Here is a 23357-nt window from a genome sequence, read left to right as displayed (position 1 = left end):
GTACTACGACACTAGGTAGTGGCACTGCGCTAATCGTAGATGTCATCGGTACATTCTCTGTCAGGCTTATCCCTGGAGTGAGCACTGTGTTTTCCTTGATAGAGGGTGGAGCCAAGTTAGGGAAGCTAAAGTTTTCGCTCGGAGGCTCAGATTGCATAGAGACCCCAGGTGAAATGATGTAAGATGGGTCCATGGGGCTCATTAGAGGAGTCTCCATTTGTGATAGAGTAGGCTGTTGAGCCTTGCTCGTATCCAGAAATCTCATGGGGCCAGTTGAGAGTATATTTACCCCTCGGTTTTGCCTTTCTGATTGAATAATGCCATGGATAACATTATAGATCATTTTCTGTTGATCTTCGATGCTCGTGGCACTAGAGGTGGATTGTACAATCTCTATCCATCCCACATGGTAGGCGTGGCCAGAGTGTAGATCCATCAACACCTCAGTGTGGAGGTCGTATGTCCAATGATCATTAATGAACAATCCTTCTAGAGTCGACGTGTTAACGGTTTCTTGTGAGGTAGAAGCAATGTTGCTCCCCGTGGTTTTACTTGTCACCAACGGTACTCTAGAGGGAACTTCTGAAGGAGGCAGCTCAACAGGGCCTTCTTGGTAAGAAGTTGGCAGGATATCCACATGGACACTCTTTGGGGGTGTGGGGTCCACGTGCGATGTGAAAGGAGAGTCCACTTCCCCACCCCCTTCGTGTGCTTCATTTGCATCAGGTTCCGAGCGAGTAGCTCTACCTAATGTTTCCATGAAACGGCTAAACATACTAGTACTAGGCTGTGGAGCTTCGGGAGGTGCATGGCCTTCTCTCTCAGTGTTTTGGGTAGGGTATGCTTCCATGATTTCTGAGTCGGAGGAGGAATCACTAGCGGCTATTTTAGGGTCTTGGGTGGTGCTACCTTGTGTCCCCGCTGAGGGTCTAGATCCTATCGTGGATGGGTAATGGGTGTCCGTATGAACAGAGGCACCCTCAATATGCTCGTGTTCTAGCACCCGCCCAGAGCGTAAGTGCATGTGCTTTTGATACCCTAAGGTGTCAAAAAGCTGCTCTAGGAGGCCTTGTGACTAGTTTTTAGCGTGTTTTTTGTTTGTTTTTTTGCTAGATTTTTTAGAGCATGTCGTGGAATGGGCCGTGTGATAGCTCGAAACGAGCGTATCGGTCAGAGGGTCGTGCCGTGCTTTACAGCCCTCCGTTTGGTCACTCTATGCCCTCGGAATCCCTAAAACTGTCAATTTCCAGTAGGGAACTAGGCCCAAACTAGAAAGTCTAAGGGTGCAAGTGGGAAGAGAAAGGAGGAGAGTGGAGGACTTGTCCCACATGCTCTCATTCTCTCTTGAGGGAGTAGGGTATATATATAAGAGTGAGTTTAGTATATATCATAAAATTGAGGACTGAGGCCTGGGCTTGGGCTTGGGCTTCCCGATCCCGATCTACCTTTTATTCAAACCAACCCGTCCGTTCTAAGAGTCACGTTTTTTATTTTCGAAAAATTTCGCCGCCCGCTCACTCGCGTTTTTAATTGAAAACGCAGATATGCAGAAATTTCAGAAAAGCGCAGAAATTGAAAAAGCGCAGAAATTGCAGAAATTGAAACCGCCGAAATTGAAAATGCAGAAATGCAGGAAATTGAAAAAACGCAGAAATGCAGAAAATTGCAGAAATTGAAACCGCCGAAATTGAAAATGCAGAAATTGCAGGAAATTGAAAAAAAACGCAAGAAATGCAGAAAATTGAAAAAGCACAGACAATAGCAGAAATTGAAACTTGACAGAAAATGCAGAAAACGCAAAAAACAGAAATCTCCACACACTCCTTCCCTGCCTTTCCTATGATAGAAATTGCACCACAAGGAAGCGTAAAGTGCTAACCGAGCTTAGTGTAGGGCATATCCCCGGCAACGGCGCCAAAAATGTGCGCTCCTTGCCGCACTGTCGAAGCAAGGGACTTGCCAATACACCGTGTGCGAGCCACAAACGGCTCCAAGCACACAACAAGCCTAAACTAGCAAGCTCAAGGAAACAAAGGGTGTGTCACTCACCGCTCTACGCTCGCCTTCGTGGTGGATTCCTCGCCGCGATGAAGAAGAAGCTGCAGTCGTGCCGCGCTCAACCGCTTCGCCGCCGTCGTGCCTTCGTAATGCTCGATCGCACACACACTCTCCCTCTCTCTCTCTCTCACACACACACACACACACAAGGAGGTGAAGAAGAAGAAGATGGAGATGGAGCAAGAGCACTCTTCTATTGCACAAATGAGAGAATGAGTAAAAATTAGGTTTAGTTGGCTTTTATAGGAGCTCACCCCATTCACACTTGGGCGCCCATGCTTAACCAACTAATCCCTTGAATGTCCAAGTTAAAGTGCGCCTCTCATCGGCGATCACTCTACCTTTCCCTATTGGACCGACAAGCCCGGTACCTGACTCTACCAAATACATAATACGCGTCCATCGTAGGTGATGGGGTGTCCGTGAGCCGTGAGGGTTAATAGTTTCTATTTATGGTTATGTGATTTATGTTGTGAGTCCATTATTATTTTTATCATGTTTGACTGATGGTGGCAATGTATTCCCCCCAAATTTTGCTATATGTTGACTTCTTTTATGACACGTACATTAGGAAGATAATGATGATGTCCATTTGCAACCCTAACAAATGCTTGGATTTCTTGGAGGATGCATGGGATGTTAATGATCCTAATGGAAGTATATTGTAGGTGGAAATAATTCTATTATTTATAAGTGTATGCTAGCATCGCCCAATTTGGTGCAAGATGCTCAATTTGCATTGGAGTTATCACATATATTGTATAGTGGTGTAAAATATTGTGTTGGTGTGTTATGCATATTGTTGTCATAGGATATGCCATATACATGCTATTTTTCGTCCACTTGTACATGTTGGGCGTATTCTAAATTTTCAATAAACATGTTGTGCATGTTCTAGAATTTCTATAAACATGTCTGCCAATGATGGAATCAATGCAGTTCTTAATGAACACCTGGACAAGAGCAGCTTCCATGCTTGAAATTTTAGAAGGGATGCTTTCTTGATAGATAAAATATTATTGGGAACACATTGAAGGAGAGTAGGATAATGCACCAATGCTGCACTAGAACTAGAACTAGGGAGAACAGAAGTGCAAGTATTGGTAACAATCTAGTATCCATGCACATGACGAGCATCAAGGAAATAAGGTTCTTGCTAAATGTAAAGTTGTATATGGTGCAGAAATTTGTGAATGATTATGTTCTAAATATTAAGGACATGCATGCATCCCTTGCATCTATAGGTGTCACTTTTGATGATGATGACAAGGTGGAAGCCTACTTCTATGGTTTAGGACCAATGTACAAGCATTTCAAAACCTCTATTTATACTCAAGAAAATATTATGACTTTAGAGGTGTGTGTGTGTGTCTTTATTGATCATGGAAGAGAAGGAAATTAGTGAAGAATCATCTTCACAAGGTGCAAGTAATCCTAAACGGGTCTTCTACAATAAGAAATGTAGAGGTAGAGGATGGTGCAGGTCAAGGAGGTCTTCGTGGTTGTGGAAGTCAATAGATGTATGACAATTAAGGTGAAAACGGTACAGGAAACTTACAAGGTAGAGGGGAATCCAAGAGGTCATAGAAAGTTTTGCAAAAATAGCCTAAACAATAATCACATGGGATGTTGTACATGTTGAAGCCAAGACCACTCCGAGCATGAGTTTCCACAAAGAAGGCAATACAATACTTATATAACTACTAGCAAGAATGCAAAAGAGCCAAAATGGTTATTTTTATGTAGGATATGTTCAACACTATGTCTGCAAATGTGTCAAAATGTCATAAAAATCTATGGTATGTGGGTTTTAGAGCATTGAATCACATGACCATCCATGGTGAATGATTTAGGAGCTTGCAAACTTAGGACACGCCTAGGTACGCTAAGGATTATACAATGCATCTATTATGCATACAAGGAATGTTTAATTGTCTTCGGTTGATGATAAAGTGAAGTACTTGGCTAATGTGCCATATCTGTCCAAATTACAAAGAACTTGGTGTTTGTTGGGCAAATGGTTGAGTAGGGTTTGCAAGTCAAGTTCAACTAAGATGTTCACACTTGATGTAGATGTGTGTGAGATGAAAGCCTGATGAAAGCTGCCATGTTTGCACAAGGTTCAAGAGTTGTTGTAGACATTAACATTTGGCATAAGAAAAATGCGCATGCCAAAGTGAAAAGGATGAAAATTTTGCAAAGTCAAGAGTTTGTTACCGATTTGCCAATGTTTAAGATGGCTAAAATGTATAAAGTCTGTTAGGCTTGTTAATTTTGGAAGAAAACAAAGGCATCTTTGCCTCATGACAAGCATATAAGCAAAATGAGTTGGAGATAGTGCATTTCAATGCAGGGATTAGTTTCCATGGATGGATGTAGGTTGTATGTTACCTTTAGTAATGACCAGACAAGGAAAGTGTGGGTGTACTTCATGAAAGAGAAAAATGAGGTGTTTACTAACTTTTCAAATTTCAATGGTTGAAAAATTGACTGGAAAGTATGGACAATGCTTCACAGAACGGTCTTTCTGAGTGGAAGAATAGGCACATTGGAACGTGCAAAGACTATGATGAATAGGAAGAGTTAACCTCATAACTATGATGAACAAGAAGAATTAGCCTCGTTACTATTGGGCTCACATAGTTTCTACAAATGTCTACATCATGAACAAGACTCCACTACGACCGCACAAAAGGAGTGGTAGAAAAGTTGATTTAACACACCTCAAAGTGTCAAGTCTTACCAAACATCGAGCAAAAACTTTCGAGAAAACCAAAAAGTGAGCAAGATACCCATGTAAGTTACCCAAGTACTGCATATTCTTTATAGTGCTGAGGCAAAATATTATGTGAAAAAATTGAGACCTTTGAGTGACTAAAAGAAAGAGTATGTACTATTGTGGTGTGTCGAAGGAAAATATCCATTTATAAGTTCTACATTCCTGGAAGGCATTCTTCACAGTTGTCTCATTGCAAGACTGGGATTAAGAAAAGCACTCTAAGTTGCTAACATAATCAAGTCACACAAACAATAGGCTAGAGTGTTGGTTTAATGCCTTTGAGAACATGGCAATAAAAATATCATGGCTCCGTGGAATGTGGCATCTACATTTAAGCATGTTTCCTATCTAACCTATTTAGTGTGATGAAGATGTCTCCCATACAATGTAAACATTCATATTTGGGGTTAATATGTTTCCCATATACTAGAGCATTGAAGGCTTAGTGTGGAAGAATACGATTGGTGTCCCACATGTCGATGATTTTCTCCTTCAGTACCCTCAAATCCCACCTTCAAAAAGTTTACATTAGCCCTCAACCAGCTTACATCTTAGCACCACACTTTGTCACCTATGGGGGAAATACAACGCTCTATCAATCTTAGATTCATTAGTTGTTTCAACATCTTGTGCACCACCACCTTCTGATCGGGGGGGGGGGGGGGGGGCAATCGGCCAAAAATTGTTAGGCCCAGAAGGTGACAAGCTTTTCTATTGTGAATGCATTTGTTATACGTCAAACAACACATCCTTGCCGCCATCCCATTGTCAAACCAAGCCTTAGTTTGGGTTAAGAGGAGCTTGAAAGAAAATTGAGAGCTTTCATCTCCCTCTAGAAGGATACCATAAAATGGTTTAGGGGGAAAAGATTTTGAATTGAAAAAGGGTGTATTTTTATTAGTAAAACATTCATAGATATGGGATTTTACAAATGAGCACGCTTCTTGTTCACAAAAGATGGAGGTAGCAATTCTACAAAAAATAAAAGCAAATGAATTAGCCGATAAAATTAGCGTAGTGGAAAGTTCCAGGCACATTCTCTGGCAAGCGAGACATTGAGCTGCACCCTCCCCATTTTCTGCCACAAAGTGCTCGAGAGGTTCTCATTTCTGAGGGGGAGGGTGTCCCCCAAGTTCTTATGGGTCCAAAAGACGTGTTTTCCTCTATCAACCAATCATTTTGCTCGAGCATGGACCCTTGCTCTCTACCGCTAGGTCATTTGAAACCTAGCCTTAAGGGAATATTCACAAAGTGTTGGCCCTCTTCGAAAAAAAATCTAAAAGAAAGGAACGTTGCCAATAGGCCATTTACACTATTTTTTTCTAAATAAAATCTCTCTCTAGCAATCCACATTGGCGTGGACTTCTAGAGGGAGAGAAAGACATCTGCCTAGTCTCCTTTCAAAACAAGGCGTCTAGAGACAGACGTTGGCACTGCTTTCCACTTCAAAATAAAACATACCCTAGAAAATTTGAAGAGTGCTCCGTTGTACACTGGGTGAAACTTCCTTGGCATACACCCTCCCTTTTTGCCGAAAGGGAGTGCCAATAAGTACATTCCATACATATAATAAAAATAATAATTTTACTATAGTTTTTTTCTATAACAATTTTGACATTCTATTCCACCAAAATAAGTAATATTGAAAATAGACTTGCATGTGCAATCAATCAATCTATACATGGTGAATGTAGCATACCACCAAACATACAAAAAGTATTGATTTGAGTGAACTACAAACAATGATGGAGATCAAACATGCAACAATACACCACTAGTACCCCATTTGTAAATTCACACATGAGAAATTTTGTTTTTTGTAATCTTGAGACTATTTAGTCCAAAATTATCCTACAAGATGTCTTGACATGTGAAACACTATTGCACAAAGGCATAAGACTAACAAAGAATGCTATGCTACCCAATCATCCATTCCATGTCTAAAGGTAGGAACATGTTTAATTGGCCCTCTTGGCCGCACTGTTGTAAAAATAAACATAAATGATGTTTATAAAGTAAGATATTGAGCACCGTGTGTACAACAAAAGCATCTCATCCAATAGATGCAAGCGAACACTAGAGTCATCCATGCATAACCTAGTTTGTACATATCTATGAACAAGTAGGCACGATCAAAATTTTTTACATCTGAGCAAGAAAACGAAGGCATACATGCCCATATTGACCTCTTTGGACAGTAACATCAAGTGAAAATTGCCCAAGCATGCTTGGCAAAAAACATACGTATCAAATTCCATTACACACACTTTAAAAGCTGTAGCATTTTCAAGAACATTATATTGTGCAGGTCATATAATATACATGTTGGCCTCAAGAAGGCAGTTTACGGCCAATACAGTCTTATAGTTCTCATTTGCACATGAGAACCAGAACCACCTTCAGTTCCCATTTGCAACAACCAGTTCATCTATCTCATCCACATTCACTACATACACAAACATGCTAACTCATTATTTGTAAAGTTGAACTTCTGATCACCAATAGCCTTCAGTAGCTGATATAGTTCATACATAGTAGACTGTTCCTTTGGGTTTTGTGCGGTGCATGCACATGTAGTCCTCAAAAACTAATTCAACTCATTATCATAGCCCCCCCTTTGAGTGACATGTCCAAAGCTTGGTCATGGCTCCGCCAGAAATGAGACCCATCTTGATAAATCTCCTTTGAACCTGCATACATCATTAGCTTTCTGCCCACTGCAAGCTCAAGAAGAACCACACCAAAACTGAAAACATCCACCTTCATCGTCCCAACCAGCGTTTGAGAATACTCGAGAGCCACATAACCCAAATTCCCAAAATCACCATGCACAACGGTGCCATCGTGAGTGTCGATAGGATTCATGAGCCGGGCAGTTCCAAAATTTGTTATTCTTGGCTCATGCTCCTCGTTGAGAAGTATGTTGTTAAAGTTGATGTTGTAATGTATGATGCAAGAATTGCAGCTATGGTGCAACCAAGCAAGCCCCATGCATCCCCTATGCATATCTTAAGGGCGGGTGATCCAATCACGCTTGGCATCTTCATGTGTGTCACGAAGTCACTCTCTAAGAGTCCTCGTTACCCTATGTTTGTACACTAAAAGCTTTTCGTCGAAACCTGCACAACAGGAGCCCAAGAGGGGAACAAGGTTTCCATGCCTCACCCTCCCCAAGGTCTACATCTCTGCTTACAATCCCTTCTCTCATTGTGATGACCGCTGCAACCGCTTGACTGCCAGGATGAACCCATCTGGTAAAACACCCTTGTAGACAGTGCATGTCCGTCCTTCTCCTAGTATGTTATCTTTGCTGAAATCATTAGTAGCTGCCATGAGGCCAGACAACTTGAGTTTTTCATAGGCACCTCAACAAGGATACAATCATTGATTTAATGGCGTGGGTACACTTTGCCCAATTGTGCTCCTCCTATGTGAGAGCAATTTCCATCTTTCGGCCTTTGAAGAAGAAGCACCAAACACCGGTTGCGCTTAGATAGGCAGTAATTGTTGCCACTGCGACTATGATACCCACTATGAAGCCTATGTTGCACTTTGTAGAAGCCAACCCATTATCAAAGCTGGATGGGATCAATCCAGTGAGTGAATTCCATGACACATCAAAAGAGGATAGTTTTAGAAAAAGGCCAATTCCACCAGGTAGCTCGTCGAAAAGCTTGTTATGCTAAAGATTTAGGGATTGAAGATGCTGGCAATCCTCCAAAGTGAAAAGTATTTTTCCTAAGAAGCTATTTTGTGAAAGATCAAGGGAAGCAATATTAGGAACTTGCTTGTAGAGATCGCTAGGTATGGATGCTGGGTATGGACCCAGTGAAGCCATTTTGTGACAAGGCAAGGTTCTGAAGAGCTCTACATTGAGTCAGGCAGTCCAGAGGCGAAGGACCCCTCAAGTCCTGCATTTTGAAGCTTTATTGCCAAGACCTTGTTCTCCTCGGTATTCCAGCACGAGATGCCAATGAAGTTGCAGACAGACCTTTCCTACCAATTGCCAAATATCCAACTGGACTGATGATTGGTGGGATCTTTCACAGACGCCTGAATTCTTGCAAGCATTGAGAATCATCCTCTGCAAGAGTTTGACTAAGGATTGAAAGGGAGAGAATACAGAGAAAAAGGCCAGCCAAGCCGCAACCCATCGCATTTTCTCACAATTCCAACACAGATGCGCACATCAGCACAAGAAAGAGTCTTCCAATGACGCAGAGCCGAGCGCTTCTTCCAAGGGATTTGTGAAAGAGCTATGAGGATTGACGTCTACAAGGAAGGAGGAAGAGGCATAGAAAGCAGGTGAAAAAATACCCCAGTCTTGGAGACTTCATGCTCAAACCAGGCGAGGAAAGAAAACTCTTCCCTCCTCGAATCCTCAGAACCATGAACAAAAAAAACAACAAAAGAGGGTGATGTAAATACTCAGCTATCAATAGGCAAAATTGTCTCATTTTGCATCTTCAATAAATCTACAGAGTAGCCAATGCATGTTGTATCAACAACTGAATAATTGCATGGGCATTGGACTTTTTAATGCAACTATGGTCCCATTGTACTTAGTATAATTTGCAACTCTCACCACAAGCATGGGAGCTGCGAGGCCAAGCATTTCCAAAACACACTGCTTGTTGCCTGCTGAAATCCTTCTTTGGTTTGCTCATGACCTGCTCTACAATCCATAGCCAAGTTCCAGTTTTAGTTTATTTGGTCTTTAATGTCCATAGCACCGCTATCTATCTCACTGCACCCGGTGTGAAATGATAGCTCTTCTCAGCAATTGAAAGCATTCGCAAACGAAGCTGAATGAGAGAGAGAGAGAGAGAGAGAGAGAGAGAGAGAGAGAGAGAGAGAGAGAGAGAGAGAGAGAGAGAGAGAGAGAGAGAGAGAGAGAGACCCAACCTACAAAAGTGCGATGAGCTCGCCGAGCAAACAATGTTACTCTGACCACTCTCAACTCGCGAATGCGCAACCACGTCGGAGTCTGGACATTGCTCGTCCAGCAAGCGCACATTTTACTATTTTGTGTAAACGGTAAAATCAAACATGTGAAGTTCCCACAGTACACGGGTTGAAAGTTTGCTTTGCATATACCCTCCCTCGTCACTATATGGCACGGCTCTGGGCCAGAGGGGATCTAGGGCCCAAATTTGGGGGGCAAGGCGGCTTTAATCTCCGTCGTCGGATCACACAGTGAACTAGGGGTGGGTGAACTGGGGGTGAACTAACGGTGAACTAGGGGCGGGTAAGCTAGGGATGGGTGAACTGGGGGTGAACTAGGGGCGCCTAAACTAGGATATGATCATGTGCCATGCCAACATGAACAATGACGCGTGCTAGCGTGATGGTAGGGCATTCGTGTGGCAATCGAGACGTCCCAGGTTCGACCCGCACCCCGTGAGGCGGGTGAACGGGGGGGGGGGGTGAACCAGGAGTGAACTTGGGGCACCATTTTCACCCCGAGTTCACCCCAAGTTCACCCCCAATTCACTACATGATCCGACGGCCGAGATTAAAGCCGCCTCACGCCACCAAATTTGGGCCTTAGATCCGCCCTGGCTAGAGCCGTGCCATATAGTGACGAGGTATACCCTCCCTTTTTGCCGAAAGATAGTGCCAACAAATCTTAATAAAAGAAAATCTCTCTCTATCTATCCACGCTAGCGTCCAGTGGTAGAGAGAGAGAGAGAGAGAGAGAGAGAGAGAGAGAGAGAGAGAGAGAGAGAGAGAGAGAGAGAGAGAGAGAGAGAGAGAGAGAGAGAGAGAGAGAAGAAGAAGAAGAAGAAGAAGAAGAAGAAGAAGAAGAAGAAAGTTTTAACGTGTAGGAAACTAGAGAGTTTCTGGATTTTGCTAGTCTCCTTTGACACTTTTCTCTAAATCAAACCTCTCCCTGACGGCGTGGACTCCTAGAGAGAGAATGATAGAGAGAGAGAGAGAGAGAGAGAGAGAGAGAGAGAGAGAGAGAGAGAGAGAGAGAGAGAGAGAGAGAGAGAGAGAGAGAGAGCGCACATGCGAGGCCTCAATCGATCATCAACCACAACGATTGGCTTGGTGCATAGCATGTTCAGGCTGCAGCCATACTCGCCTGCCACTAATCACCAGTTAGTGCAGATATCCAGTGAACCGTGAATAGTACTCAACCTTGGCAACAAATTTGGCTACTCTTTGAGAGAGAGAGAGAGAGAGAGAGAGAGAGAGAGAGAGAGAGAGAGAGAGAGAGAGAGAGAGAGAGAGAGAGAGAGAGAGAGAGAGAGAGAGAGAGAGAGAGAGAGAGAGAGAGAGAGAGAGAGAGAGAGAGGGGGGGGGGGGGGGGGGGGTCTGTGCAGTGCGGCCTCACATCCTCAGCTTTAAGTGCCACCCCATCTCCTTTCAAACAAATTGGTGATGACCAAAACAGGATAGTGCCACCCTGGGGACTATCTAACACGGGCATTGAGGGGTGGGATCTACGGTGGAATGAAGGAGAGCCATAGATCATGGCAAAGTAATCTCGGGAGTGGCAAAGTAATAAAAAGTAATCTCAAGTACTCGAGATTAGTTTGTGTACTCGAGATTACTTCGCAACCGACCCTTGAACCCTTGACCTCACCTTTGCGACTCCCATGTCCTATCCACGAGCACCCACATGTTTATTGTGATGGTATAGGCTGGAGATTACTCTTATACCAAATGTGACCAAAAGTAATCTCAGTTACATAAAAAATCTCGGGTATCCGAGATTACGTTTTGCGGTGCCGACAAGATCTACGATGCTCGATGCTTTCACCATAGATCCCATGCCTGTGTCAAACATAGCTTATTATAGTGTCAAAGGTTGCAGGCTTTTATATTCCCTTGTCAATATATACTTCAAAATTTCAAAGGAAAGCACATGCCGTACATGCGACTTGAGAGAGAGAGAGAGAGCACATGCGGCTGATGTAGTCCCGTGCTTATATTTGCACGCAACTGCTCGTAACGTTAGTCAAACAGATGAAGCATTTCACTGATGCAGGCATAGGAGTTGTCCATCACTCGCCTCTAGTCGTATCTGTCAGAGAGAGAGAGAGAGAGAGAGAGAGAGAGAGAGAGAGAGAGAGAGAGAGAGAGAGAGAGAGAGAGAGAGAGAGAGAGAGAGAGAGAGAGAGAGAGAGAGAGAGAGAGAGAGAGACTTCTAGAGACTAGATTGCGGCTTTTCAAAAAAAAAAAAAGAATCAAATATCTCTCTAGCTACCCACGCAAACATGGTCAGAGAGAGAGAGAGAGAGAGAGAGAGAGAGAGAGAGAGAGAGAGAGAGAGAGAGAGAGAGAGAGAGAGAGAGAGAGAGAGAGAGAGAGAGAGAGAGAGAGATCTGGAATCTCAATGGTAGAAAAAAACAAGGTGAGGGATCACGAGGGCATGCCAATGGAAGGATTTGTCGAGGTGCTTTTAGGAAGTAGGAAGAGGGGAGCATTGGAAAGTGTTTTTGGAGTTTAGTGGGAGCAGTAAGTAAATAATGGAGTGGTCTGACCAGAACGAGAAGTTAGTGCCTGTTGTTATGTTAGTGAAGGAATTTGTAGTCCAAATGTGATCCAAAGTTGAATCGTAGATTGTTGTGGTTTGGGTTATATGTTGTGTCATGTTGTGTGTGGAGAGAAGGTTAGAAAGTGCAAGGTATTTAGGTGTTTGGTATTTAGCATTGATGTTGAAGTCACCGAGTAAAATGGTAGGGTTGTGTTGGAGGTGAGGTGTGAGTAGTGTGGTCAATGTTTGCAGGAGCAAGGGAAGTGGAGTTGAGGGTCTGCGGTACAATGTTATCAGGGTTATTGGTGGATTATGTGGAGTGCTGAGGAGCGTTGTAATGCATTCTATTTCATTCGTGGAAATGATGTTGTGGTGTTGTAGATGTATGTTTTTCTTTGATGTGAAGAGGGATACTCCAATGGGGCCAGTTGTTTGAGTGTGTGTGTGTAACCGTTTATGGCCACTGTGTTAGGATGTCGTAGTTTTGTTTCTTGGAGACAAAGAATGTGGGAGGCCATTAAGCTATTATCATGAATAAGGTTGTTGTGGTGTTTCTTTAGGGACACAATGTAAGAGATTGTATTATCAAGTGATTTCTGGGCAAAGAGTGGAGGTCAAGCTGTGTAGGTTGCCAAGTGGCATGTGTTTTGAGGCAGTGTAACTCACTTAGAACTGTTTGGTCTACTTTAATATGGTTGGAAGTTAATTCTGCCAGGAGGTAAAGGTTGTTGGGATCTCTTAAGCGGGAGAGGACAGTGTACACAAGGCCGTGACTTCGAATGCTGGTTGGATCGAAAGCCAAGGTGTCCAGTGTCAAGCCTTGTGCACAGTGTATGGTTCTAGCAGCTGAAAAGCAGGTTGAATTGGGAATTGTGTTCTAGTAATAGTGTTCAGGAAGTTCTTTCCTATTTGAACACGTGTTATTTTTTGGATTGGTGTCCATTGCCTATCTATTGATGCAATGTATAGTTGTTGGTTTTCATACCTACTTTTTTGGCCTACTTTAGTGGTTTGAAAGTGAATCCAGATGGTTTGTGACGTGGAGTTTTGTGTTATCACTTTGAATATACCGTCGGCTCCATTGACTAGGCCATCTAGAATGTCAATATTTCCAGCACAAAGTTCTACAATTAGGCTTGGTATCAAGTGAAGTTTTTTGTGAAGACCTACTGTCAATTTTGGATGTATCGGTATTTGAATAGTTTTGCTGCAATTTTTTTTTGCCCTTGTGTCTTGTGCTTCAATAAATAGTGGTGTCCCTATGGTAGTGTTGAAAATATGTTGGTTGTGTAGGTCTTTATCTTTGTTTGCATAATAAAGGTGGGAAACGATGGCTGGATGAGGTACTGTGCGCATGTAATGTGTATTGAGGTACAAAATGTCTTCGTTGGTGTGTTTTGAAACATGTATCCTGTTGAGTATGTCGATGAATGTCTTGTTAGTTTGTCTCATGGTGCTTGTTAACTCATAAGACTTTATGCGGTCATGCCAGAAAGAGGGTGAGATAGCTTCGATCAACTGATGTTTCCTGGAGAAAATCCAAGTGTCGCGCACAGGACTCGCTTGGCAAAGATTTCCGCACAAGAAAACACCAACACCACCAAATGGAACGTCGTAGTTGTTTTTTATTGCACGCAGGCGAGTGTCTGCCATAGCGAAGACGCTGGTTCCAATCAAGGAGACTTCATCGAAAACGGCTAGCTGCAGGTCGCGATAAAGCAGTCGTAGCTCATTCAGTCTCTCAGGTGATAGAGAAGTGTTAGATGATGTGAGCTGTGGCAAGTGGAGGGCTGAGTGGATAGTGGTTCCACCAATGTTAAAGGCAGCCTTGCCCGTGTATGCCATTAGCAAAGCTTTTGTCGTTGTTGGGCTGGAATGTGATATGTGGTTATAGAAACGTAGAAGTCCTTGGACAATCAAAAGGAGGGTGAAAGTTTTTCCTGTGTCTGTGCCTCCAGTCAGGAAAATATGGATTGGTTTTGTAGGAAATATACGTTTTCTTACCATAATATCATCGAATATTAGCCTTTGTTGTGTGTTAAGTAGTAGAATGCTTTTGTAATACATATCGTTTGGCTGTAGTAGTATTTTTATGGTTGGTATAGTGTGTGTATGCAGCTGGTGGTGTTGGATATTTAGGTCTTGTGTGATGTCAACACGAATATGGGAGGAAATATTAGATAGTGTTGTAGATGTCGAAGGTGAATTGGTGGCTAGTGAGTCGGTGTTAAGGTTGTCCTTAACACCGACTCACTTGGATTTGTTATATTTGGATTCGTTTGTATCGATGGTAGGTTTATTTTGATTGTATACATCTTTCCATGTGAGTCCATCTGTTAGATGTTGAGTTTCATTATTTATCCATGGTAGAAATAAAAGACATTGTTCTCTATAATAATTATCTGGATATTTTGCGGCATTATATTTGACATATCGTATAATCTTTGGTTTGGTATGTTTTTTGTATGTGTTGCTTGTTGTATTGTATGTGGAGGCAAATTCTGCCAATGATATGGCATTGAGCTGGGGAGGACATGTACAATATTTGTCTATGCTTGTCTACTAAAAGATTTCTGTGCTAGTCGGGTCTATGTTTTGTAGGAGGTGTTTTCGCTTGAGAAGCATTGTTCTCTCGTGGGGAGGGTTTGTGTTTATGAACATAAATTCTCGAGTTGCGCTGTAGAGAGGTAGAGAAAGTGCAATATATACTGCTTGATGTGAGCTTATTTGCTGTGTGTTTAGTATTGTGTTTCCTATTTTTCAAAGTCTATGGTATGTAGTTGCATTGTTTTCAATGCAAGAGTCAAATTGTTCTTTGATTGCTTTGATGAGTGTGTTATCAAATATTGTTATATATGAGGTGCAATAGGTAGCTCCTCCGTGTGCATTTAAACTATATTGTGTAGCTGAATTCACATCCCATAGCTTTGAAATGTTCGGATTGAAGTTATTTGTGTAAATATCTTTGATATTTCTTTTCAACAAAAGTGTTGGGCATGAGATTGTGGATGATATAGCTTCGATGTAATCGTCAAATCGAAGGTCCATAGATAGGAGCCACTGTTCGAATGTAATATTTTCTTTATAATCTAGTAGTAGCAGATTATCTTTGATTTGTTTGTGTTTCTTTCTTTTGTATTGGATATTGTTATCTAGAGAACGACGGGGTTCTAAAATCATAGTAAAAGGCATTTCTTGCGTTTTCTGAAGCAAGTCTTCCTATGCTTGTGTGTTTGAATTTCTTGTAAATCTACAGGAAGGAGCATGGAGTCAGTTGTTATGTACTTATCAATGAAATCTACAACATCTTTGTTGGGATCTTTCCCATAGATAGGAGCATTTTCTATCCATAGGAGCCCATGATCATGCTGGCTACCTCGACTCTAAACAAAAAAGTAATCTTTGAGTTTTCCCAATATGGTTATATCCTTGGTTAGCAATTTCTTCATCCCGTTAAATCAGTTCAAGTAAAAGCGGGCTATTGTTACAGGGTCGGCTCGGAACAAATCTCGTATGTATGACGCTTCTGTCTGTGTGCTTGCACGCGTGATGGGGTTGAGCTTAGTAAGTGCTCTAATCAAGGGCTTCCAACGTTTCTCAGCCAGAAAATGTGATGAAGAATGTTGGTGGTCCAAATTGTCTGATCATAGCGAAGGCGTTTTTTTTTAGTTTCTCTTTGTAGTCAGGTGATGTTTGCAATGCCTCAAAGTCACGATATCCAAGTTGGGAAGACAAGACCTTCTCAATGTTAGTATCTCCAAAAACCTGTGCGTCCACTAGTGTATTGTGGTTTAGCTTGCCTTCGTGCATACGGATCCAAATGTATCCCAGAATTTTTTGAGTCACGACTTTGACTGTTTTGAATAAAAGATTCTCCAAATTTAGTGAGAACCTTCTATCATTATACATAAGCTCCCATTGAGCCACGTGCTGATATTTATACTTAGCAAGTGTATGGTATTTACGGGGCTCACCATAGAAAATAGTAGGGAAACTAAGTTCTTCACAATATTCATCTTTGAAAATACTCAAAGGATTATTTTCCTCGGCAGGAGCTACAAAGAAGATTTTGTCGTTGTGATCTACTACTTGTTGTGATGACTCAATTCCATGGAGCATGACATCTGTAGCTAGATCATCTTCTTCTGATGGTTGATTGTCGTCGGCAAAATCATCAGGCAAAGGACAATGAAGACTATGGAAATGGCTTACCCACTCGTTGTTCAGAGTAATATTTTTGTTCTTGTATAAAGATGTTTGCAATAGTTGAGCATTGGCTTTCATTGTAAGCAATGGTCGAACAACCCCGAAAAGGTAGCAATGATTGTGCTGTAGATGATGCTTAATACCCACTATTATCGAGGCTTCATCATGAATAAACCTTAGCAATATTTGTTGTGTTTTCCCCAAGGATGCCAAAACATTAACAACGCTACCTCACAAGCCAAATTGACCATCGTATGTAAGCTCCCTAATTTTGGTGAAAGGTAGCCTAGGACTTACAAGGCGGCTTTCTAAATGATTTAGCTTCTCTACTGTAGCCAAGGGGAGGTTAAATCCTATGGAATTCAATTGGGTGAGCAGTGCACCATGTTCTTGCCTTCTACGACCGCATAAAGTGCAGACATAGTTTTCGTGTATCTCATTGTTTTTAGACCTCCCAAGTGCCGACCTACGCCCTTTTCGAGCTAATTGTGAAAAAACCATTAAACGTCCACATCCATAACATCTATATATAGGAACATCGTTTGATGTTTCTATGTACTGTTGTATAGCTTTTTTTGATGGGGAGGCTTGTTCAATGTTTATGTTGGACGGAGCTGTGGGGTGTATTTTTCTTAAGTTTTTTAATTTTTGATGTTATTGCGCCTATTTCTTGGATGGTTCTATCACCTAAGCAAGCAAATTGCCTCGCGATGGAGGTAGGGAGTTCATTCGATTTTGCTGGAGAATCAAAGCTGTCAATGACTGTCTCATTTTTGTCCCAGGTACGAGGCTTGTGTTTGTGTGAGGATCGGTTGTCCCCCAAGTAAAAAAATAGGTTACCACTTCTATCAACAATGATGATTTTGTGAAATGTCGTTGGATCGGCTCCACTATTGAATGTTGTGTTTTTGAGTGAAGTTATTGGCACACCGTAAATATAAACATCACATGCAATACTAAATATGAAGGAGAACACATGGATAATATCAAGCGCAATACTAATAGATGATGTGTGGCAATTTAATACTTGGGTCAAAATGGAGGAATCATGTTTACAAGAAGCCAAATGCGCTAGAGAAGGTGTGATCATTGGTGTTTGCTCCAATGATACTCTCACTGCCTCTATCATGATGTTGGTGATTTTTTGTAATGACAAGCGCGACTTTATTATTTTATTGAGCACGAGGAAAAAATTATTATTCCATGGGTGATTAGCAAGGAAAGCACTATCAATATCATTTTGAATGAGTTGTTCAAAAGATGCATTATGGTTGGTTGAGGAAGCCATGTACATGCAGTTTTTTCTCCCCTTACGCTATGGGGTGGAAGGAAGATAAGTAAATGAAACACGCAGACACTAAGAGAGAGAGAGCGAGAGAGAGAGAGAGAGAGAGAGAGAGAGAGAGAGAGAGAGAGAGAGAGAGAGAGAGAGAGAGAGAGAGAGAGAGAGAGAGAGAGAGAGATGGGAATTTACAAGATGAGCAATGGATGAAAGCAATATAATACAAAGGGTGTTCTTCGGCGTGGAGGTGATGGAGCTTCAATGTTGTAGAGGAGCACTACTTTGTCTCTTTGACAAAAGATGTGATGAGGCCTAATTTGTTGACACTGAATTTGCTAGTACGAACAAGGGAGGCTAGTAGCTCACATGCATCTAGCACATCACAAGCATATAAGTCAACAAAGTTTGTCAGGGTGTAATACTTTGTCGACTATGTCACCCGCTAAGGAAACATCAATTGGGGAAGCTTTGTTGGCCAAAATCTTTCCTTCAAGATTGGGCACCAAAACAATAGTTGTAGATTTTGAGTAAATAGATCAAAAGTCCACCTCTTGTTGGTGGTGAATCTTAGTAGATTTGCATTGACCGCAAAAACATTCCACCAAAATTGAGTTCACATTCACAAAGTGCAGTGTGCCAGTTACCTATGTATAGGCACCTGAGGAGTTAGAGCTTTCTTGAGTTATTGCGGTGAAAAATGAAAAGCAAGATCAATACTTACTTCTTGATTGTGACCAACATCAAGAATATGGGCCTTATATGCTTCCTCCAAACGGTGCTTGTTGAGCCAGCAGAGGATCACACCCACATTTTTGCTCACACCCATCATTTTGTAACCATTGATTGTAATAAATGTCTTTCCGACATTAATTTTGATTTGAGCCATTCATTAAGTAACGGGACTCAATTGAGTTTCCAGCCTGTAATCCCGACGTAATTTCACCTGCTGATGTAAATAATTAGAGATGTTCTCACCTCCAAGGCTGAGGTATATAAGCCAAAGTTTTGTAACCTAAGGAGGATTCAAATTAATCAAAGTGAGTTTTGAGCGCCGTGACTGTGTCTGAGAGAGAGAGAGAGAGAGAGAGAGAGAGAGAGAGAGAGAGAGAGAGAGAGTCTTATCTCCTTGCTACGCGAGCTACGGGGCCGCCATTGGAGAAGCGACACCGCCATTGTGTTAGCAACGGTGAGAGCTACGCACAGATACCAAGAGTGCGCGCTATCGGCTTCTACGTGTGGTAAGTTCCTACGAGCTTCGGTGTGAGTTTTCTTCCAACTCGTGTGTCGGAATAGAGTGTGCAGCATATCTATAGAACCACAACGAGTAGAGCTACACATTAGTACCATCGGGGTCAAGTTTCGGTCACCTGTATTTTTCGGCCTGTCTTCATACGCGTTTACCGCACGGAGTGGTTATAGGTTGATTTTGCAGTTCAAGTCTTTAGGGTGTTGTTCTTACCTAGTGTATAGACTTCCCCTTGAGTTTGAGATCGATTCAATGATTCTAGATCCTGTTTCGTATAGCATTCGTTCGTAGTACGGATTTCAGTCACTTGCGTATTTTAGAACTTAGATTTGATTTCCTTAGTAGTGATTGTCATTAGAAGGTCGAGTAGGTGATTTGACACCCACCTAGTTGTTTCCATGCGCCTGCGGGTCAAGCTTCGTCCTCGTCTGACAAATTCTGTTGTTGGTTGAGTTCTCGCTATTTAGCTTCCGCTAGCGGCGTAACCGCCTTAACATTTGGCGCCGCTGCCGGGGACGAGAGCCCTAAGTAGGTGACCTTAGACTAATCCTACGAGGTGAGTCGTATAAACTACTTTGTATACTTTAGTTAGAAAAGATCTAGGAGTGGTGGACTCCGAAGGTCTCGAGAGATACTAGGAAGCGGGGGTATTCCTGGGTCTTCCGTGTTGACAGTAATTTTAGTTTAGCTTAGGTTAGATTGTTTTTGATGGTGTTTAAGTGGTTGTTGACATAAAAAGCATTTGCTACTCCTTGTGTGGTAGTAAATCTCTTTATATTTTCAATTGCAAAAAATCCATTTTATGATTAGAAGTAGCTTAGGTAGGGCCTGATTTGATCCTGATCTAGAGCTATCAATTGGTGTTCTATTTGCTTGATGTGTTTGATTGCATGTTAGATCACTGAAAAAGTCGCTTTGATAGTGAAATATGCAATAAACAAAGTTCAGAAAAATTTTCTGTGTAACTGATTGTTGCTGAGCACTTAAAAGAGCTATTGGAAGAGTTTTGTGCTGAAAAACTGGAAATCTGCAACTTTAGACATCATACACGTATGATGTCTTAGGACCTAAACAGAGACTAAAATTGAAAATTTGACATTGCCAGAGTGTTTAGAAGGGGGGTTTTACCCTAAGATCAACTTAAAACAAGAGCATTAACACTCAAAGAAACCCAAAAAGACAAGTCGGAGTCCAAGAAACGCAAAGAATAGGAAATTTTGGATTCAGATCTTGATTTTACATTCAAACCTGACAAAAACACTTGAAACTCAATTATAAACATTGGAGAAGGCTTAAAACAAAAAATAGTCAAAATCTGGGACAAAAGACATCATACGCGTATAATGTCTTTTGGCACTTCCACTGCTTATTTTGAAATCTGACCTGACAAGATTGTTACAATCACTGTTGGAAGCATAAATATCAAGTTTGGACCCAAATTGATGAAAAAGACATCATACGCGTATGATGTCTTTGACCTAATTTTGGACATATTTTGATACTTTGCTAACACAGATCCATTGTAATAGCTGTCTAGAGGTTATATTTCAAGTTTCATCCCATTTGGATCACAATTGACCCAAAAAACGAGTCAAAAGCGGAAAATTGCCAAGAAAAGCCTAAATTAGCCATAACTTGCTCAAACAGAGTTCAAACTGAATTTTGTGAGTGAACAGAGCATAAAGGGGCCACTGAGAGTGAGCATAACCAAAATAGTCAAAATCTGTGAAAAAAGACATCATACGCGTATAATGTCTTTTTCAGCATAACAGTAACAAAATTCTCACTTGATGAAACAGAAGATGTCCAACTGACAAGATTAAACAATTGACCAAGTATCAGTCAGTTTGGATCAATTCTGACCACAAAAACTTGGGAAAAACAAATTGCCGAGACGGAAAAGTTACAGTCCTTTAGGGGAATTGATGAATTTGAGATCGGGCAGGAATCTCCGGAATAATCAACCAAAACAAGGGGAACCAGCAAGTGTCATATCAACCGAGGGAAGTGTAAACCAAAGTTGGGTGCAACCATTAGAGCCGATCTTTGAAGGAAGTTTTCTGATACTTCTTCGGAGAGATCTTACGAGATTTTCACCGAAAACTTGGAACACTTGAACCTGAACAACAGAGAAAATATGGCAGCAGGATCATCAAACCCTTCCGCCACAATGAAGCTATTGTTCATAAAATACCAGTACGACAATGAGCAAGGTGCCAAGATCTACAAAGATGGAATGGACCGCTATTGTGTAAAGATAGAAGATAGACCTAGTGAGTTCAAGGACTTAGTGCCTGTGAGCTATAGCGGAGATAGATATCTAGATGACGAGGGTACCATGTACTTGGTAGTCCTAAACCCTAACATTGTGGACAAGTGGGGATTGATGGGCACCAAAGCCAAAATAGATGAAGAACTCGAGGAGAAAGCACCAATAATGAACTTCCCTAATGCGAGGTTAAGAAGAGAGAATGAAACTACAAGGATCAACACTGATAACATCTATGTGGGGCTATACAAATATAATAATGGGGAGCAAGATCTCTATTATAGATGTGAAGAACCCTACACCAGAGAGTTGACAGACCAAAAAAGACTTTATGTCTTTACCTACACAGAGGGATCGGAAGTGAAAATTGCCGCTTACGATAAGTATGGCAGGCAATACTCAACAATGGGCAAGAAAGAATTAGAAGGATATACATACTTTGGGGGACCACTACATCAGTATTATGTTACTTCTAGCCCACATAGACCAGCACCAACAACTGGAGTGCAAAACTCAATGACAACAGGAGGACAAAGAACTCAGGTTGCTGACTCTTTCAGTCAACCTCAGTACTCGAAGCCCGGACCAATGGGATCATTACATTCCAGAGAGTCAATGGAGACGAATCGAGGTAGTGCAGTTCCAATCCCCACCTATACCACTCCAGGTCCAAGGTTTGAAGCGGAACCATCACATTTACCTCCTAGTAGTAGATTCAGGGCAGGGGAACCGACAAGGGTAACCCATGAAGTCCATGATGCTAGAGAAAGCTTTAGCCGAGACACAGGAGCAATGAGATTGGTAGCAGATCATAGACGTATGAGACCATCTCAAGTAGCCAAGTGTATGCCAAAGAAGTATGGTGGTTCAGGAGATCCGTATGCACATGTGTCACTCTTTAAGCAAGTCTTAAGAGCTGAGCAGATAACAGATTTCCATACACAATACGAGGGATTTGGTCTTACTCTAGAAGGTACTGCATTGACATGGTTTCAACCAATGAACATTGGGGGATTCCATGACATTGACCATTTGCTAAGAGAGTTTGCTGAGGAATTCTCAAAACGAGGGATTAAGCACAATACGGTCTCACAAATATATGCTTTTAAACAGAGAGAACACGAAAAAGTGAAGGAAGCTTCACTTCGCTTCAAACAATACATTGAGAGATGTCCAGTACGTGAACGACCACAAGATGACAGACTATCTGTTCTCTTTATTGAGGGACTGAGGAACGACACTCTCAAGAAGGACTTGCACTTGAAAGCTTGTACAAGTTTCGAGCAAGTAACGAGAGAGGCATTGTACTTAGTGGATAACTGTACGGTTTATGGAGAGGTGTCAGCGGATACAGATTTTGCATCCAGTAGCTCCTCCTCCGTAGCGAGCGAGACTACCACTAAAAAGAATGTTCAAACAACAACCATGCCAAATGTAGAGCAAATGATAGAAGATGCTCTAAAAAGGATGGCACCATACCAAAAACCATTGCCAAAAACACTGAAATGGTGTGCTATTGAACAAAAATGGACAAATCATCCAACAGAGGAGTGTTATTACAACAAAGGGTATGTAAGGGAGCGCCAGTATGCACCTCCTGCTCAATTAGCACCACCTCAGATACATCCAGTACCTCGATACCCAACGGGAAATGTACCAGGACCTATGGGGATAGAAAGACCGCAACCGGTATTGGGACAACAACCACCTTTACCAGGAGCAAGACCAGTGGGCATTAGATATGCACCAACCTTAGAGAATCAGGAAGAACAAGCCTTAGTGCCTGTTCAAGCCTATTATGAAGAATCGGGTGCACACATGTCTCCGACAGTGTATTACTCACCAGAAGAACCAAAACAACCAGAACCATGGGGCATGATGGGGAATGTTGGAACACCAACAGTTACAAGTGCTTCTGATGAAGAGAGATACAATATGGACGCAAGAACCTTGATGTTCATAGCTCATGGAGGGTTAACAGGACAAAGACCATCCTATCCACAAAGGACGAATCAAGCGGGACCAAGACCA

General features: G+C 41.9%; 2 pseudogenes; both read right to left on the bottom strand.

The window, feature by feature from the left end:
- Positions 1-7283: 7283 nt before the first annotated feature.
- On the bottom strand, positions 7284-8189 carry LOC147444540 (probably inactive leucine-rich repeat receptor-like protein kinase At5g48380 pseudogene; annotated as a pseudogene).
- A 424-nt stretch (positions 8190-8613) lies between these two features.
- LOC147444539 (uncharacterized) lies at positions 8614-14168 on the bottom strand (annotated as a pseudogene).
- Between the last annotated feature and the right edge of the window lie 9189 nt (positions 14169-23357).

This window comes from Adiantum capillus-veneris, chromosome 13, assembly GCF_014529385.1.
Source record: "Adiantum capillus-veneris isolate H3 chromosome 13, ASM1452938v2, whole genome shotgun sequence".
Classification (NCBI taxonomy): domain Eukaryota; kingdom Viridiplantae; phylum Streptophyta; class Polypodiopsida; order Polypodiales; family Pteridaceae; genus Adiantum; species Adiantum capillus-veneris.
The sequence above is the reverse complement of the archived record's forward strand: the minus strand, read 5'-3'. Positions and strand labels throughout refer to the sequence as shown.